General features: G+C 41.7%; 1 non-coding gene across 1 annotated transcript; it reads right to left on the minus strand.

Moving 5' to 3' along the window:
- Nucleotides 1-9,124: 9,124 nt before the first annotated feature.
- On the minus strand, nucleotides 9,125-9,228 carry LOC123324689. Its single transcript, XR_006539963.1, has one exon. It is a non-coding gene; the product is annotated as a U6 spliceosomal RNA (small nuclear RNA).
- Between the last annotated feature and the right edge of the window lie 9,909 nt (nucleotides 9,229-19,137).

The following is a 19,137-nucleotide window of genomic DNA, read 5'->3' on the forward strand; positions in this document are numbered from 1 at the left end:
GAAGATCACACACACAGTTAAGTCTGATTATATTCATGGATTTCCAGTTAAGGGCTAATAAAGGCTAATATACCAGTGATTTCTCACTACTGTCCTCCTTCCGTTTGTATCATCTCCATCCTACTTCAGAACCTCACTGCTTCTCACCAAGACTAGATCAAGAACATCTTACTTGGCACATCTGTCTTCAAGTTGCTCTTCTCTCCAACCCATCCTCCAAAATTGGTATGGTCAGATTAATCAGATTATTACATTCTCCTGCTCAGATACCTCTACTAGTTCTCCATTTTCTATTAAGTCATTTCCAAACTCATTAGCCTGGCACTCAATGTCCTTCACAATATGGCCTCATGTTCATACATTTATTTGACAAGTGGTATTGAGTGCCTACTATAAGCCATGTCTAGGTTCTCGGAATATAACAGTGAACTAAACATAATCTCTGCCCTCACAGAGTTTATATTCTAGTTCAGTGGTTCTCAAAGTATAGCAGGGGATCTGGAGGAGCTCTGACACCCACTCAGGGTATCTGCAAAGTGAAAATTACTTTCATAATGATACTAAGACATTATTTGTCATTTTGACTCTCATTTTTTTATGTGTATACAGGGAAGTTTTCCAGGGCTACCTGATATGTGCTATTATAGCAGATCGAATGTGGATTGAATGTGGAAGCAGACGTGGTAATCTAGCTGTCTTTTATAGGTTAGAAATTAAGGAGGATTGCAAAAATATAAAGCAATGCTACTCTTTTAATGATTTTGTTTGAAAACACTTTTTCCATAAAAATATTATTTACATGAACATGTAATGGGTTTATTGTTGTTATTTTAAAATGCATTAATAAATATTTTAAAATTTATCAATTTAAATTCTTTTGTTTTTTCAAAAACAGCTTTATTGAAATATAACTGTTATATAAAATACTGCATATGTTTAGTGTATATAATTTGATGAATTTGGATATATGCACATATCCATGAAACCATTGCCATAGTCAAGGTAATAAACATATTCATCACCTCCAAAAGTTTCCTCATGTCCCCCTTCCCCTGTTTTTGTGGTAAGAACAATTAACATGAAATCTATTCTCTTTACAAAACTTTTAAGTGCAGCAATATAGTGTTCTTAACTACAGGCATTATGTTGTTACAGCAGGTCCTTAGAAATTATTCATCTTGTATAACTAAAACTTTCTACCAGTTTTAATACAGCAGGTATTTATAGATGTATCCTATATAAACTAAAGCTCTTTGGGGCCCTTAGTAATTTTTTAAAAGATTTATTTATTTATTTGAGAGAGAAAGAGAGAGAGAGCTGGGGGAGGGGCAGGGGAGGAGAAAGAGAATCTCAAGCAGACTCCCTGTTGAGCATGAAGCCCTATGCAGGGCTCAATCTCATGACCCATGAGATTATGACCTGAGCCAAAATCAAGAGTCAGATGCTTAACTGACTGAGCCACCCAGGCACCCCAGCCCTTAGTAATTTTTAAGAATGTAAACTGGTCCTGAGACCAAAATATTTGAGATTTGAAATTCTAGTTATTCTAAAAATAAGCAGATAACATAGAGTTAGTATAATAGAGCGTCAGATAATAACAAAGGTCGTGAAAAAAAAAATGCAGCTGGGAAAGGAAATAGATCAATTGGATGATCAGTAAGGATCACGATCTGTGCTCTGGTTAAACTGAATCACCTAACCTTCCCTGAACACAGTCCATGCTTTTCTACTTCCATGCTTTGTAATGCTGTTTCTTCTACCTGTTTTGTCTTTCTTCCCATTTTCATTTCTTAAATATCAATTCTTTCAGGGCACAACTGAAATGTCACCTGAGCCATGATTCCTTCCCTCATTTTCTTCTAACAGAAGTGATTTATCTCCCTTTTATTGTTCCTAGCCTCAATGATAATATTTTGATCTTATAACCCTCATAATTTTATGCTTTGTACAAATTTATAGTTATGTGTATACCACTCATACCCTTCTCAAGTTTATGCAACTTCTTAAAGTTGGGGGCTGTTTTTTATTTACCTGAGTACAAACCTTCTTTGTACCAGTGAGGCTTAGGTTCAGAAATAACAGAAAACCTCCAAATAATAGTGGTTTCATCAAGATGGAAGTGTATTGTTTCTCATGTAGGTCAGGCAGTGAACAGTCCAGGGCTCGAGTAGTGAGTCCTGGTATAAAAGTCTTTAGGGCTGGTAACTCCTTCCAGCTTACTGCTCTAGTATCCTAAGACTGTGGTCCTCAGCCTCCAGATAGCAGCATCATTGTTTCAGTAGGAAGAAAGGAGAGAGAGGCAAAGATAAGGGGGCTAACAATATGTATCAGCTCTCTGTTAAGGAGGGTTCCTGGAAGCTGCTAAGGTGACTCTTCTATTTATACCCCATTGGTAGAACTTAGTCACATGGGCATACCTAACTGCAGAGGAGGCTGGGGAATGTAGTCTTTTTTTAAAGATTTATTTATTTATTTATTTATTTATTTATTTATTTATTTATTTATTTATTTATGAGAGAGAGCGCGGGCGCTCGAGAATGGGCGCGTGCGCATGTGCATGTGTTGGGGGGGGGGCAGAGGGAGAGAGAGAATCTCAAGAAGACTTCCTGCTGAGCGTGGAGCCCAAGGCAAGGCTTGATCTCATGACCCTGAGATCATGACCTGAGTCGGTTGCTCAACCTACTGAGCCACCCAGGTGTCCCAAGGCTGGGAAATGTAGTCTTCATTTTTAGTGGTCTTGTGCTCAGCTGTGGACAAAGGGGAGAATAAATACTGGGGGACAACTCTCAGTGTCTCTTACACTCACTTCTCAAAGTGTCTACCATAGGCGCTAATTCCAGTTAAAGGCTTAAAATTAACTAGCAGGTAGGTAATACCGAGCTTCAATTTCAGAATTATTTGTTGGAGAATGAATACAGGGGGACTTTTACTCATTGTAGTTTGCTTGTTTTCTTTAAAGGAGGTATTAAAAATGATTAAGGAACTCTACAATCTATCTTTTCAAACTGAATTATGACAGTGTTCATCAGTTGCTCAATTGCTACCATTAGGCCCCGAAGCCTTTTTTAGAACTCCCACTTTGCTGTTATCACCATTTCACCTTCTGCTTACCCTTCCCAATAGTGATAAAGACTTCACTCAACCCTTTCTTGCCAGAAGTGTCCCCATCCTTTCCTGTGTCACGTGATACCCTGGCCTAAGGTTTTCCCTATAGACTTATCACAGGGGAAAAATACCTCCTAGAGGGCACCTGGGTGGCTTAGTCGGTTAAGCGTCTGTCTTTGGCTCAGGTCATCCTGGGATTGAGTCCCATACTGGGTTCCCCGCTCAGTGGGGAATCTTCTCCTTCTATCCCTTCCCCCTGCTTATGATCTCTTTCTTTCTCTCTTGGGTAAATAAATAAAATCTTTAAAAAAAAAAAAAGAAAAAGAAAAAATATACCTCCTAGAAAAAACCCCTGGTGTCTTGCTCAAATTATTAGGTTAGTATGCATATTTTTCCACATAAAAGTGGATAAAAGAACATTTATAATTTCAAAGTACTAAAAATACTGGAGCATTGAACCTATGCTCTGTATTTGTTTTCCAGTTTCTTCTCACTGCATGCATATTTTTGTAAATAATAGAGACTAACTTTAAGTTTTGAGCCTGGATCTTTATTTACACAAAATGTTTCACTAGGATCTATAGAAGCATCCTTTGACCACCTCTACCCTCTCCTCCACACCTTTGCATGCACAATATCTACATCTGGTTCTTAGCACTTCCAGGAAGCACTCACTCCTTCACAAAGAAAAGTCTGAGATTTCTACACCATTGGAGTTGTATTTAAAATAGTCCATCTGGTCTATAGTAATTGTCTATAAATATAGAAACTTGCAGTTTTAGGATTAACCCAGAGGTTAATTCTTTGAGAAAGTTGAAATAAAAAAAGAGAACTTGTTAGAGATGGCATTTACTGTGTTTGTTGTCACTTAATTTTTCTTTCTTTTTTTTTAAGATTTTATTTATTTACTTTGACAGAGAGCAAGAGCACAAGCAGGGGTAGGGGCAGAGGCAGAGGGAGAAGCAGGCTTCCCACTGAGCAAGGAGCCCGATGTGGGACTTGATCCCAGGACCCTGGGATCATGACCTGAGCCGAAGGCAGACACTTAATCGACTGAGCCACCCAGGCGTCCCTTAATTTTTCATTTGTACATGTCTTATTCTCTTTGGACTATATACTTTTTGAGGACTATGCTGAAACAGTGTCTGAAACAGCAGTTATAAAGTGAAACAGAGTTGCCATTAGCTGACAAAAATTAAGACAATGATGATGAAATGGGATTTGTTTTACCATGGAATGGAATTTTCACAAAAGAAATGAACACTATAGAGGAAGTGTTCATCATCTATCCATTTATCTCACAAATACTTATTGAGGGCCAACCACAGTGCCCAGCACTATGGTAGATACTAGGAAACAGTGGAGAGCAATATTGATATAGTCTCTGTCCTTATGGTATGTACAGCCTAGAAGAGAAAGACAAAGAAATAATTAATGTAAAATATGATGAATGCTTGTCAGAGAAGCACAGATTGGGAGTACTCAAGGTGGGGGGGGGGGCATTTAACCTAGTTGTAGTCTTTATGGAGTTTTCACATACAAATAACTTATTTGAGCCTCACAAAGGCAGAGGAATTATTCTTCTCATTTATAGATGAGGAATTAGTCTCAGAAATTAGCAAGACCCAGGGCACCTGGGTGGCTCAGTCATTAAGCGTCTGCCTTCAGCTCAGGTCATGATCCCAGGGTCCTGGGATCAAGCCCCGCATCAGGCTCCCTGCTTGGCGGGGAGCCTCTTCTCCCTCTCCATCTGCCTACCACTCCCCCTGCTTGTGCTCTCTCTTTCTCTCTCTCAAAGAAATAAATAAAATCTTTAAAAAAATATGGTAAGACCCAATATCCCGTAGGCTCAGAGCTGGGCTTGTGACTCTAAACCCAGTGTTCTCATCACTGTCCCACACAGTAGCTGGAGTGCCAAGGGGTGTGACATCTGTGGCTGTGCTATGTCTGCTCCCAGTCTTTTTGCCCTCACCCCAAGCTTACAGTAATTAATTACAGATTAATTAATCATTGGCATCCATCGCAGCTGCCTGGAAGCCATGTGGTATTCTGGCCAGCATGGCTGTAAGTGCTCTTTAACTAGGGCTGGTAATCTAGTGTTCATTCTGGGAGCAGCCCCTGCAATTAGGAAAGGGGCCAGGGGATCTTTCAAGCAGACAGAAACTACAGAAACTCAGCCAAAAAGCCTTATTAGGATAAGCTATCATGCAGCAGTATGCTCAGTGGTCTGTTTTCCTGTCCTATTAAGTAGAAGTCAGTTGCTTCAAAGAGAAAACAATATTGACGTGTCCAAGTTCATTTTATCTTATGTTTAGTACTATTGAGTTGGACAGAATAATTAACACTGCTCTTGGGCATTTTCCTTTATCGTTCTGAATACTCAACTGAATACCCAACCATTCCCTGATTCTTCCAGAAAAACTTCTTTCTTATGAATTGTTGAACTTCTTGGAAATTTCCAAGAGTCTCTCAGGGAGTAGTGTGCTCTATTAAAAACCCTGGTAAAATTGAGGAGCTGGTGATAATTATTTCCTTGATTTGTGGTATAGTAGAAAGACCATGGACTTGGGGATCAACCTGAATTATCTCAACTCTTTCACTTTCTAGTTGTGTCAATTTGGGAAAGTTTCTGGACTTCCTTGTGCCTCAGTTTCTTCAAAGGATGGTTGTGAGGATTAGAAGAAAAATACGTAATGTAGCTAGTACAGTGTCTGGGACATAATTGGTCCAATAAATGGGAAATATTATGATGGTTAAAACCCCCCCTTTTTTCCCCTGAGAACTCAGTGCAAATTCTAGTATCTCTCTAAACCTGACTCTTCTGGCAATGCTAGTTCCTCAGGACCTTTTCCTTTATTATAAATTTATTTCCTTTTTATTTACTGAGGTATAATTGACATAGAATTATATTGTTTCAGGTGTACAACATAGTAATTCAACATTTGTATGTATTGCAAAATAGTCACCACAATGTAAGTGAAATAATGTGGTATTTGTCTCTCTCTGTCTGACTTATTTCACTTAACATAACACCCTCAAAGTCAATCCAGGTTGTTGCAAATGGCAAGATTTTAAGATTTTATTCTTTTTTTTAATGGTTGAGTAACATTCCATCGTGTGTGTGTGTGTGCTCATATATATATATATATATATATCTTTATCTATTCATCCATCAGTGGACACTTAAGTTGTTTCCATATCTTGGCTATCATAGATAATGCTGCAATGAACAAGGGGTGCATATGTCTTTTTGAATTAGTGTTTTTATTTTCCTCAGATACCCAGAAATAGAATTGCCAAATTGTATGGTAGTTCTATTTTTAATTTTTTGAGGAAACTATGCTGTTTTCCATAGTGGTTGCACCAAATTACATTCTCACCAACAGTGCACAAGAGTTCCCTTTTCTCCACATCCTCACCAACACTTGTTATTTCTTGTCTTTTTGATAGTAGTCATTCTGATAGGTGTGAGGTGATATCTCATTGTGGTTTTGATTTGTATTTCCCTGATGAGTAGCGGTGTTGAGCATATTTTCATGTGCCTGTTGGCCATCTGTATATCTTCTTTGGAAAAATGTATAGTCAGATCTCCTACCCATTTTAAATTGGATCTTTTTGTTGTTATTTAGTTGTATGAGTTCTTTATAGATTTTGGATATTATCTCCTTATCAGATACAGATATATGATCAGCAAATATCTTCTGTCCAGTAGGTTTCCTTCTTGTGATGGTTTCCTTTGTTTTGCAAAAGCTTAGTTTGATGTAGTCCCACTATTTATTTTTTCTTGTGTTTTTCTTGCCTTTGGAGTCAGATCCAAAAAACCCCCAAACCCCAAAAACCCAAAACGTCACTACGATTGATGTCAAGTATCTTATAGCCTAAAGCATCTAAGATGTCCTAGTATGTAAGCAGTGCCCGGTGTTGGGGACTTTGGGGATTATAGTATACAAAAGTCAAAGCAGACAGTCATGCACAGTAGATCCTCTGCTGTCTACATTCCCACTTCCTTTGTAGGAGACTTAGGGAATTAGCCCAGTCATTGAAGGTTTATAGGGTCCAAAACTGTAGTGGTGAGGTGAGATACAGACAGTGTAGATGATTGTAAAACATAAGTGAACATGTGGATGTTAGGACAATGCTTCTTAAACTCTCTGTACCCTCTGTCTCAAAATCATCTGGAGGACTTACAATAAATACAGATAACTAGAAAATCTGGGGGCTGGATCCTGGGGATATCCATTTTAAATAGGATACTGAGAGGATCTTGTATACTTTTTTAAAAAATATTTTATTTATTTATTTGAGAGAGAGAATGAGATAGAGCATGAGAAGGGGGAGGGTCAGAGGGAGAAGCAGACCCCCCGCTGAGCAGGGAGCCCGATGCGGGACTCGATCCCGGGACTCCAGGATCATGACCTGAGCCAAAGGCAGTTGCTTAACCGACTGAGCCAGGCGCCCAGGATCTTGTATACTTTAAGGTTAAAGAAGAGTGGATAATGCATATTAGATGCCAGGTTGAGAGCCATATCAAAGAGTCCTGATATGAAGGATCACTGACCCTGTGAAGAAGTTACCTTTTCCTCACTCATTGAAGAGTGGTTTACAGAAAGGCTGGTTATGTGAAAAAGAAATCTGGGGACAAGACTTTTGTCCTGGCAGTAGGATTGCAAGATCTCTGTCTGGAAAGAGAGTTGAGGTTTCTGGAATAAGAATCAAGGCAAAAAGAATTCCAAGGACAAGAAATGAAGCAGAGAGACTGGGGATTGGGCAAGATATGATAGAGGATGTGCAACAGGGTTGCCTGTTTACCTCCCACCCTCCCCAACTAGGCGGGGGTCTCCCTGAGGGCTGCATTCATAACTTCTTTATCTACATTTCTTTTGTACTTAATATAGGGCTTAGCACAAAGTAGGTGATTCTGCTTTGAAGGTAAGATAGACATTAAATGACTCACTTCAGTCAAACTCAACAAACGTTAGTTGGGTGTCTACTCTGTGCAATGGCTTAACAACACAGTGGTGAATAAAATATAGTCCTTGCTCTGAAGGAGACCAAGAGGTAAAAAAAAGAATGACCCAATTACAACGTTATAGGAGATGTTGAAGGGGAAATTATCTCGGGAATTTGAGAGGAGAGAATCTTTCCCTGGGACTTAACAACTGGTCAGGGTGTGTTCTACAGTCAGGGCAGTGAAGGGCTTTCCAAGTGGAGAAAACAGCCAGAACATAGGTAGGAAGGAATGAAAATGAAGGTATCTTGGGAGGTGGTGTCTGGGCTCTGGTGGGTGAGAGCACAGCGCAGATCATGGGTAGTGGGTTCTGGACCTTGTGGATCATATTAACATTTATTCTGAAAACATTTGGATTTGTCAAAGTGTTTTAAGGGTTTGGAATCACACAATTCAACTTCTGTTTAGAAGCTGAATGTGGACTGCATGGTCTGGAGGAGGCAGAGAGGCTAGAACAATCTGGGCAGGGCAGCAGAGTGAGCAAAAGTTTAATTAAATGAATTACCGCTGAGGTACTAATGGTAAACAATGGTTTAAGACAGGTACCCTCTGAGTGAGCAGTTTGCCTTTGAATAGGCTCGCCACACTGGAGGAGGTGTGAATACTACAATAGATTTCCCAGGTTCTAGGAGGGCACTTTTTGTTGTCTGTTATTTATTCTCCCCACTCCATGGCTGGTTCTTCCTAGCTGACCTGCCCTGAAAATGAAATGCAGTTCTGTGATCTGGAGGAGAATTCACAGGCTCCAGAGGACAGGCTGCTTTGTGATTTTTAACAATTGACCAGCATGAGCTCTTTCTCTTTACCTTGAAGAGTTCCTCCTCATGTCAAAGCCACTACAAATGAACATTATCTGTCAGGTCTCAAACCACACTGAGTTTTGAGAACAGAGCCAGCAACTTGTCTTTTCCCGAAATGGTATTTGGTCTCAGGACCAGGATTTACAAGCCCAACTGCTGTTATTATATGGCTTCTTCTTATTATTTTTTTAATATGGAATGCTTCAAAAAAATAAATATGGAACACTTCACAAATTTGCGTGTTATGGTTGTGCAGAGACCATGCTAATCTCTGTATCGTTCCAATGTTAGTACATGTGCTGCTGAAGTGAGCACTGGGTTCTTTTTACCAAGTCCTAGTGTTACATTTTCTCAGCTCTGAGAAAAGTTCTTGTTTTGAGGTCAATAAATGTGTTAGAAAGTTGTGTGAGTTAAAAGAAACTTAAAAAGTTATTAAAATTGTTCTCTTTTTCCATTCTTTCATTCTTTCCTATCTACCCCTTCCTCGTGAACCCAAAAAACATACTCTCTCTACAAATAAACTCTGTGTTTAGAGAATAACAGAAATAACACATCATATGGTCTGATTTTGCCCGGATTGTGTAGTATTGACATACGAGAAGGAATGTTGGATCAAAAATAAAAACACCTGGGTTATGTTCCTTTCAATGGCATTAACTAGATGTGTAACCTGGGGCAGCTTACTTCACTTTTCCCAGACTTAACTGCTATAATATGAGGGAGATGGATTATATTCTATCTCTAGAGTTCTTTCTAATTCTAAGAACTGGGGATTCTATAAGCTACACTGGAGTGATGACGTATTTTTTCACGTGAGCGGGAACATCTTAAGTGCTGCTTTGAAAAAGTTGATTCACCTGTGGAATGGGCATTTGTTTTTTTAAGATTATTTATTTATTTATTTGACAGAGAGAGACACACAGAGAGAGGGAACACAAGCAGGGGAGTGGGAGAGGGAGAAGCAGGCTTCCCACTGAGCAGGGAGCCTGATGCGGGGCTTGATCCCAGGACCCTGAGATCATGACCTGAGCCGAAGGCAGACGCTTAACAACTGAGCCACCCAGGTGCCCCTGGAATGCGCATTTGTCAATTGCTTTTTTGGTATCTGTTTTTTCATTTCTACAACAGCCTTCATTTTTTTCCTTTAGGGATATGTTTTACTTTGGTTAGCTATGAAGCCAGCCTGGAATGGACACCATTTCTGACTCCAGAGGTGGATCCTGACTGGCTTAAACCAACAAGTGGGTACCATTCCCTGGGTGAGGTGGTTCCAGGATGAGAACCAACCAAATTCAGAGGGGCAAAAATTCTTTTCACTGGGGGCTCCCAGGAAGAAGCTTCCTTTTTCTTCTGTGAGAGGTGGTGAAGAGCTTCTCCTCTGCTGTTGTTGTGGGAGAAGCGAGATCTGGAATAACTGCTGCCATGAGAGAAGCTGAGCAGAGCCCAGAGAATCCCAAAGGAGTCAGAGCCTGGTGACTCTATGAAGTTCTGGGTCAGACCAATCCTGCAACAGCATAGGACCTTTAAAAAGCTTGTGAGCCAATGAAGTCATGAAATTTAAGACAGTTCAACTTGGTTTCTCTGTTGCCATCAACTCAAAGATTCATAATTTTTTTCCTTAAGTGAAACTTAAGGTTTCACTAAATATATTTCTGAATACTAATTTTTTAACCCCTGAAATAAAGAAAAAAAATGCTTATTTCTGCATTTTTTTTTTTACAGGCAGCTCCTAAATCATCAAATGCAAAATGTTGAAAACAACAAAAATTTTAGAGTCAATACAAGGTACACAGAATAGCTTTATAAATGTTTATTGAATGAATGAAAGTGAGAATAAATTAGAGGAAAGATAGTATTTCCTGGGTGCAAGGGAAAGGGTAGGTAGGAAAGTAGTTAGAATGTTTTTTGGGGAAAGGTATGGGATGATCATAAAACCTAAACTGCTGGAATTTTCCTTTTTCTTCTCTCCTGAGATGTTGCCTAATGTGTTTTTTTCCTTTCATTTTAGAATTCAGGGAGAAAGAAGGACCTCGGGTCGGACCTGGGGAGCGGCTTGGGCTGCAGGGGACACCAGGCCAAGGGCCCGCACAGTTGTGGTAGCTTGTGGGGGAGGGAGAGTGATGCCCATGGTCTTCCCAGACGAGTTGGAGAACAGTAGTTCCAAAGAACTGCTGGCTTATATTTTAGCTCTTGCCAAAGGGTTATGAAAATAGTGAAGGATGCTTAGACTATTTAATATTCAAATTGCTGTCTGGTTAATCATATTTAGAAGACTGGATTTCTGGATATCTCCTTCACTCCTTATCTACTGACCTTTAAAACATGATAATGCCTGGGAGCCTGGGTGGCTTAGTGGGTTAAGCCACTGACTCTTGATTTCAGCTCAGATCATGATTTCAGGGTTGTGAGATCCAGCCCTTCTGTGCTGGGTGTAGAGCCTGCTTAAGATTCTCTCTCTACATTTTCCCCTACCCCCTCCTCCTCCCTAAAATAAATAAATCTTAAAAAAAACCCCATAATGCAAACCTATAACACTGGCAATCATCCATGAACCTTGAAATTACAGTGATTAATAGCATTTGAAGCTTCCTCAGGGAACAAACAATGGCACCAGCAAAAAAAAAAAATTCTGTTTCAATTCAATCTATTGATTAATTTAACAGATGTTTTATGAGCACTTAAAAAGGTGTCTAGTTAGCAGGGAAGACTGATAAATCAGTACTAATCACAAAGCTAATGAGTATTATGGGAGAGGAAATATAGGGATTATAACAGAGCAAGGGATCTAACCTAGAGGAGGGTAAGGAAAGCCTCTTCAAGGAAATGATATTTAAGCAGAGATCGGAGGAATGAGCAGGTGCCAGTCAGATGAAGATGGGGAGAGAAAGAAGAAGAGTGTTCCCTCAATGAGCCAACGGCTACAGGGATGGAGGCACCTGTGGGGACCTACGGGAAGTTCAGAATGGATGCAGGGAAGAGGCAAATGGTGAGATAAAGCCACAGAGAAGGCCAGATTTTGTGAGTCTCTAGGGGCCAGGTGAAGGAGTTTGGGCTTTAATTAAAAGGGAGTGGGAGGCTGCTGCAGGGTTTAAGCAGGACAGCAACAGGGTCAGATTAGCATTGAACTTGGACCACATCTGGCACAGGGGCATGAGGCCCCCTCCCTCCAGTTCTGTTCCTTTATGCATCTGCACTATCGCCTCCATGTCCTCACTAATTGCTGCCTCTTTCCTTTTAAAACACTGGAAACAAGTATGAAATGGGCACTGTTTGTTTCCAGAACTGGTTACATCACTACTTTTATAGCAATTTGTTTTCCTAGTAAATCAAATCTTCTCTCTCTTTATTATAGTTTGGGTTTTCAGTAGCTCTGACTTCTTGTAAAGCAGCACTGGTTTTCAGCTCTTAATCCCCTCAGGCAGGCATGGATTCTGTAGTCTTGTCTGGGACTGGCTTGTACTTGGCAAGCAGCTGCCGATGAGACTCATGCTGTGGCTCGTTTTTGGGGTGTTCTTTTGTGCAGCCAGAACACAGTGCCACCTAGCTCTTCTCCCAGCGATGTGAAGCTGCCTGTACCTGCAGGTACCGCTCTGTCCTCTCTCCTTCAGTGGCTCTCCTCCTGGGAATCAAAATTAGCCACCAAAGGTATGAATAAGTCTTTAGTCCCCTCTTGCACCTGTTGTGTCCATCCCAGGGCAAGTGCATTACATTGCTTGCTTGCTTTTAAAGTGTTGAGCCTTCTTTCTTGGTCTGTTTGTAAATTCATAGAGCCTCTTATTGCTTCTAGAGCTTTGGATACAGTGAGTGCTGGATAACACCAGTAGAATGACTGAAAGAGGAAAGATAGTAAATTCTGAGTCTGGACTGGAGGGTTACTAGAATCAGTGGTTGGCTGAGACGAGCTGACAGCTGGGTAGAAAGATGTGAACATTCGTGTTTGGTAATTTGAGGAGCACCTGTTGGATTGGTAATCAGAATCACTGCTCTGAAGTCTACTCAGGACCCAATTTGTTGACTGATAAGGATACACTTCTCCACATTGTAGGACACCACTCAACAGAGAAGGCTTTCACAGGTCCTTTACTGGGCAGTGCCTCCCCCAAATCTCCAATATTATGAAAAGGTTCAAATGAGATAATCAATATAAAATGCTTAGAGGAATGCCAGGTATGGGTGAGCAATCAGGCACATGTTATTCTTACTATAGATGTTGCAGTCACTACACAGAGCAGCCTGGCTCTGTAGGTGGAGCCCTGATCACTTTTCCTGAAAGCCTATAATCCTTTCACTTACTTGCTGAGCCACTGAATTATGCAACAACTATTTATTGAGTGTTTAAATGTACCAGATACTAATTCTACCTAGTTGAAACAGGTGCATAAAATTTGCTTTGTTTTCTGAGATTTTGGTTTTCTCTTGAGGCATGTCATTCATTCAAAAAATAGTTACTGAGTATTAATGGTGTGGTCACCTGCTGTCACTTGTGGATCGAGGGCAAAGGGAGTTGATATTGATGGAGTAATGCATGGGTTTTTCTGCTTTATCTTAAGAAACTGTCATCCATCATGTCTTTGTTTATTCCCATTCCTTGATTTTTCTCTATCTTGATTGGTCCTCAAGATAAGGAGACCAAAATTCTCCAGCAAGGTGTTGTGCAAGACTGTGGGTGCACATGTGTATACTTGTGTGTGTGTGTGTTGATGTGTGTGTGTGTGTGGCATGCATAAAGTATAATGATACTGATTTATAGAGAGAGATGAAGATACCTTCACTACCTCCCTGGAAGAGTAATTTTAATCAGTGCGAACAGAGTTTTTGAGCAGGTTATTTAAGCTGCCACTTAAATGTTTTCTGACGTGGCCCATGTTATAGCTTTTATCAAGTTATTTGATGCAACTACCTTTTATGGGTGATTTATTAAAAAAATGGAGAGAGCAAGATTGCATTTAGTCTGATGAAGAGATGCAGCAATGGTGGAAAAAGAATCCTCCCTTCTATTTGGGAGAATAATAGGATCAATGCAGGAGACTGGGAGGGCGGCATTGAGAGCCTGGAGAGGGCAGTGATGAAGGGCATTCATGTTAGTGTGGTGGCCTCACTGGCAGACCAGGGCAGCCTCAGCAGGGGCTGGGGAACGGCATAGGAAGTGATTCAGCCATTTCAGTAGGAGGAAGGCTCGGGCTTGGGTCCTTCAGTCCTCCCGGTGGTGGCTTAGAGCCCTGAAAGTCAGGGTCTTGCCTTAATAACAGGAACTAACACTTAGTATAATACTTACCATGGGCTAAGTCTTTATCCAAGTCCTTTGCATGTATAGCACCCAGGTTAAATTGTTTGTCCTGCTTACCCTAAAAAGTGGCTGATATGGGAATCGAATCCAGGTAAACATCTGAGCCAGTGTGCATCACTGCTGTGCCATATGGCTTTTCTTACACGCCTTCATACCAGTTAGGTTTCCTTGTTCAAGATGTGTAGATCACGTAGGTGGGACCCTCACCAGCTGCTTTTCAAGTACACACTGTTATTTATTTATTTATTTAAAGATTTTATTTATTTATTTGAGAGAGAGGATGAGAGACAGAGAGCACGAGAGGGAAGAGGATCAGAGGGAGAAGCAGACCCCCAGCTGAGCAGGGAGCCCGATGTGGGACTTGATCCCGGGACTCCAGGATCATGACCTGAGTTGAAGGCAGTCGCTTAACCAACTGAGCCACCCAGGCGCCCAGTACACACCAGTATTAATTGGTAGGGTAAGAGGACAAGATTCCTATAGATATCTACTTGCAAAGTGACTCTGAGAGAACTCTCTCGCCCATGCCAGATTCAGAAGTTATTCCAGCCCTGTTTACTTGAATGAAGAATGAAAGAATATTGCTTATAATCATTTGAGGACATCATCTTTGAATACTGTGCACTTGAACAACTCATTCTAATGCCAAAAGCCAGAGACTGTTTATACCCATAAGCTGAACTGCTTAACACAGGCTGAGAAAATGAAATATTTCATATCACAGCCAGGAAAATGAGGTTTCTTTGAAAAACAAAACAAAGCAAAATGTAACGATATTTTGTTGAGAACCAAAAAAGTCCAGACCCCTCACATTCTTCTCCTCCTCAGCAAAGCCAGGCTCTGCTGACACTCCTCTGATTGGTTTATTTTAATACATTAATAGTTCTTAATGAACCACCTCTCCTCTGCTTCCACCTTTAAAGAACTCATGTTCCATTGAGGGAGAAAAATAAAGCTGTTTACTCACTCTCCCTGATTTCCAGAGCTTTCTGGTACTGATTTCTCTCCTTTTTGCTAGAGAAAATAAGATGCAAAAGTAGAAGCTGGTCCATGGGGCTTGGAAAAGTGGGGTGCTTTCTGAAAGTTAAGCCAGCAGTCAAGAACCACCCATCAGAAGATGAAAGAAAGAGCAGCTAGCTGCCTGGTTGATGGTTGTAGCAGTTCATATCCATGCAGGCCTAGCCCCCCTGTCTTACTGTGGTCAGGTCTCCCACCCACCCTGAGGAGACTTCTGTCTCTTGGCCCTCTTTGGGCCACACCTCCCCTTTCTACACTGGACTCCACCAGGAGGGCAACTGTAGTGTGTCTATTTGAAAGTCAGGAAAGGGGCGCCTGGGTGGCTCAGTCGTTAAGTGACTGCCTTCAGCTTAGGTCATGATCCCAGGGACCTGGGATCGAGCCCCACATCGGGCTCCCTACTTGACGGGAAGCCTGCTTCTCCCTCTCCCACTCCCCCTGCTTGTGTTCCCTCTCTCGCTGTCACTGTCTCTGTCAAATAAATAAATAAATAAATAAATAAATCTTTGAAAGTCAGGAAAAAAACCATAGTCAAATAAAAGAGAGTTAGATTGCATCAGGGTAATGATTCCATGTGCTTAGTATAGAAAACAGATCTGAGTACAAATAGAAAGAGGATTAAAGGAAGTGTCATTAAAATTGGTTTTTTAAAAAGATGTCTGAAAACAAAGACAGATTTGTAGTAAGATAAATAACTGTGTCCTGGATTCATCAACAAAATGAATTGTGGAATCCATACAATGTTATTTATTGTTTTCAGGGGCACACGTGGTTTCCAACTGGTTTCTTGTCTTCAGTTGGCCTTGCTATTTTCCACCGAGGGGCATCTGATTGTCTCCACCACAGCCCTGAGTCTAAGCAAAAGCTTATGGATGGACTGATTGGTGTTCCTGATGTCCTTGGGAGTGGACATACTGGCGGCATGGGGAAAGTGGGGAGAGTCTCATGAACACTTCATTTGTTCTAAGAATTCCAACTCAAATGCAGCTTCTGATCATGCAAACAGGATTGCTTTAGGACAAGTTAGAAAGAATGAGTGTGTGTGTGTATGTGTGTAGGGAGCATAGTCTATCCGTCTCTCTCTGTCACACACACACACACATACACACACACTTTGTGTTGCTGCTTTGTATCATCTTTACCCTTCAGTCTGAGAATAGAAACTATCAGGATTTGTTGATTCATGTTGCTGGTGATATAAGGTAATGGGTGAGTAGGGGGAAAGCTTCTACGTGTGTGGGAACTCAGCCTTTTTCTTTTTCAGATGTCCCTTCCTTCCACACTTTGATTTTGAAAAGCCTGGAGTTTGTTGAGACAGGAACTAATCTTTAAAGGCTCTCCATGTGTTCAGTGATACTGTATTGTGAGTAATCCTCTTAGTGCAGCTAAGCTTCTAATGAGGCTGTGGAGAAAAGAAGTAAATCCCAATCCAGTGATGCCTTGTTGCATAGTGCCTCAGAAAACGGCTAAGGACTCAAAACAGTCACTGCTCTTTTTATTTTAGGAAACTTTGCATAATAATACTAATAAAAAAGAAGTTTCATTCTGAACAGAAAACAAAGAATAAAACCAGAGCCATTTGCTATCCAGCCGATGAAAGGAAATATCAAGTGCCTCTTGGGGCTGCACCCTCCACGCCGGGGCGCTGGCCTGGTGTGATGCATGCTGGGATGCAGATAAGGGACAGTGCACTGGACAAGGAACCTGACTCTGCTCATGCAGAAAGAGAAGTCTTCAAAGAGTGAACATGAAGCTTCTAGTCCTCTCTGTGCTGCTCTAATTGTAGAAAAGATTGTCAGTTTTGAATGCAGTATCTGGGAATGAGTCCCTTTGAGTTGGGGCCCAAGGAAGATAGTTTTTGGAAGGGAGAAGGCAGGAAGGATGGGTTTGGTCAAGGTGTGAGGAGAGGGTGGGTAGCCAGAGAAGCATTAAGATGTCACAATCTTGGGGAAGTGGTGACTGATACTCAAGCAGGGCTTTCTTCCTATGGATCTTTATTCATTGTTTTGGCCTTTTCTGCTAAGAAACTCCATTACTGCCCTCTGCTCTGGGACCTGCGGTTGCTGAGGCTGCTTTCCTCTGGCCCTGCCCAGTTCACAAAGGCACAAAGGAAAAGAGAGAAAGTGAACATCAGGGGGAGATGGAAATGTGGACACCAGAAATCTCAGTTTGGAGACCTTTCTTTTCCACCTCTGTGACTTGGTGGGTCACTTATAAGGAGGGTACACAGCTCAGGGATTGTGCAATCTTCTGGAGAATCAGGAGCCTTCCAAGAGGCTGCTATGAACACTGAGTGCGTCCCCTTGCTTAGGCTCCTCCCCACTTACCCCAACCATTTCAGTGATTTCCTAGTTTGTTTCCCAGCCTCCATCTCCCTCTCCCCATTCAGAGTTCATTCTGATTACAGCCACCAGATTTCCCATCCTTAGAAGGCGTCTGGATCATGTCATCCTCAAGCACCAGACTCTGTGGCAGCACTTGTGGGCTCACCAAATGATGTTTATGCCATTAGTCTGCTACTCGTTGTCTGCTCTGCTCTGGGGTTCAGGAGGCTGACTTCTCCAGATTGCCTCCCCCAGACTTCCTTCCTTCCAAGCTTCCTTCCAAAAGCTGTTTGGCTTTTGTTGGGTCTGGCCACTGGCTGGCACTGGTAGGATGTTGGAGGGTGATGGGATGCCTGGATATTTATTCCTCCCCCACCCTTCCTGTAGACACCTGATTGTGGCAGAGACCTAGTCCCGTTCCTCTACCTAGGCCACAACTCGTGTCAGATCACTCCATTTTTACCGTGTTGTGGTAACTCCGCTTGCTTCCCCTTGCCCCTTTGGAACCACGGGTGGAAATAGTTGTCTGCTATTGTGAGGGTCTGCAAGCTTTATCATCCCGCAATGGGTACTTTACCTTGCTCCCTCCTCTTAAGTAGGACCTTTCCTTTTTTTTTTTTTTTTTTAAGATTTTATTTATTTATTTGACAGAGAGAGACACAGCGAGAGAGGGAACACAAGCAGGGGGAGCGGGAGGGGGAGAAGCAGGCTTCCCACTGAGCAGGGAGCTTGATGTGGGGCTCGATCCCAGGACCCTGGGATCATGACCTGAGCCGAAAGCAGATACTTAATGACTGAGCCACCCAGGTGCCCCTAAGTAGGACCTTTCTTAAAGAATTTTCCTTTCCCCTTTTGAGTGTGTCATCACTTTCTTGCTGCAGTCCTATCTCTATCCTGCTCAGGCAAACAGAGGCACTCGCTGTTCCCCGAACATACAACTTTTTCTTCTCTGTGCCCTTGTGATTTAATTTTCTTCATCTAGCACTAGGGACTCTCAGGTTTGGAGGATCCTATTTAGTGATTCGCAAGTTGAATGTCAGACACTCCAGTCCTGTCTGTATATGTCTGCGATTGTCTTGTCTTCACTTAAATATTACTGGTGGCAGGAATTCATTGCCTCTTAAGGCAACAGTATTTATTCATTCAGTTCATTCAGTGAACATTTTTACTGCCTACCATGAGCCAAGTGCTGTGTATGGTCTTACCCCTCAAGAGGCTCATAACATTGAGAGATGAATGTGTGAGTCAGCAGTTATGGTATAGGATGCATGTTACTTTAGAGATATAGTGCTGTGCATGGACAAGTGATCACCCGGTCCTGTCTTATGCACACAGGAAAATCTTCATCAGCAAGGCAATGCACGAGTTGAGACTCTGGAGGATGAATAGAAACTCTAAGCAAACAAGAGTGAGTAGGACACGCCAGAGGAAAGGAACAAGATGGGAACATGTACAGGCATTTAAGGGAGCTTTGTGTGCTTGGGCAATGACAGTTGGGTATGGCTGATGAGTCAGAGAGTGGCAGGAGAAGAGTTCTTTCTCATATGCGTTCAAAATCTATCAGCACAAGGGGTGCCTGGGTGGCTTAGGTGGTTG

The sequence above is a fragment of the Neomonachus schauinslandi genome, chromosome 4, assembly GCF_002201575.2.
Source record: "Neomonachus schauinslandi chromosome 4, ASM220157v2, whole genome shotgun sequence".
Taxonomy (NCBI): domain Eukaryota; kingdom Metazoa; phylum Chordata; class Mammalia; order Carnivora; family Phocidae; genus Neomonachus; species Neomonachus schauinslandi.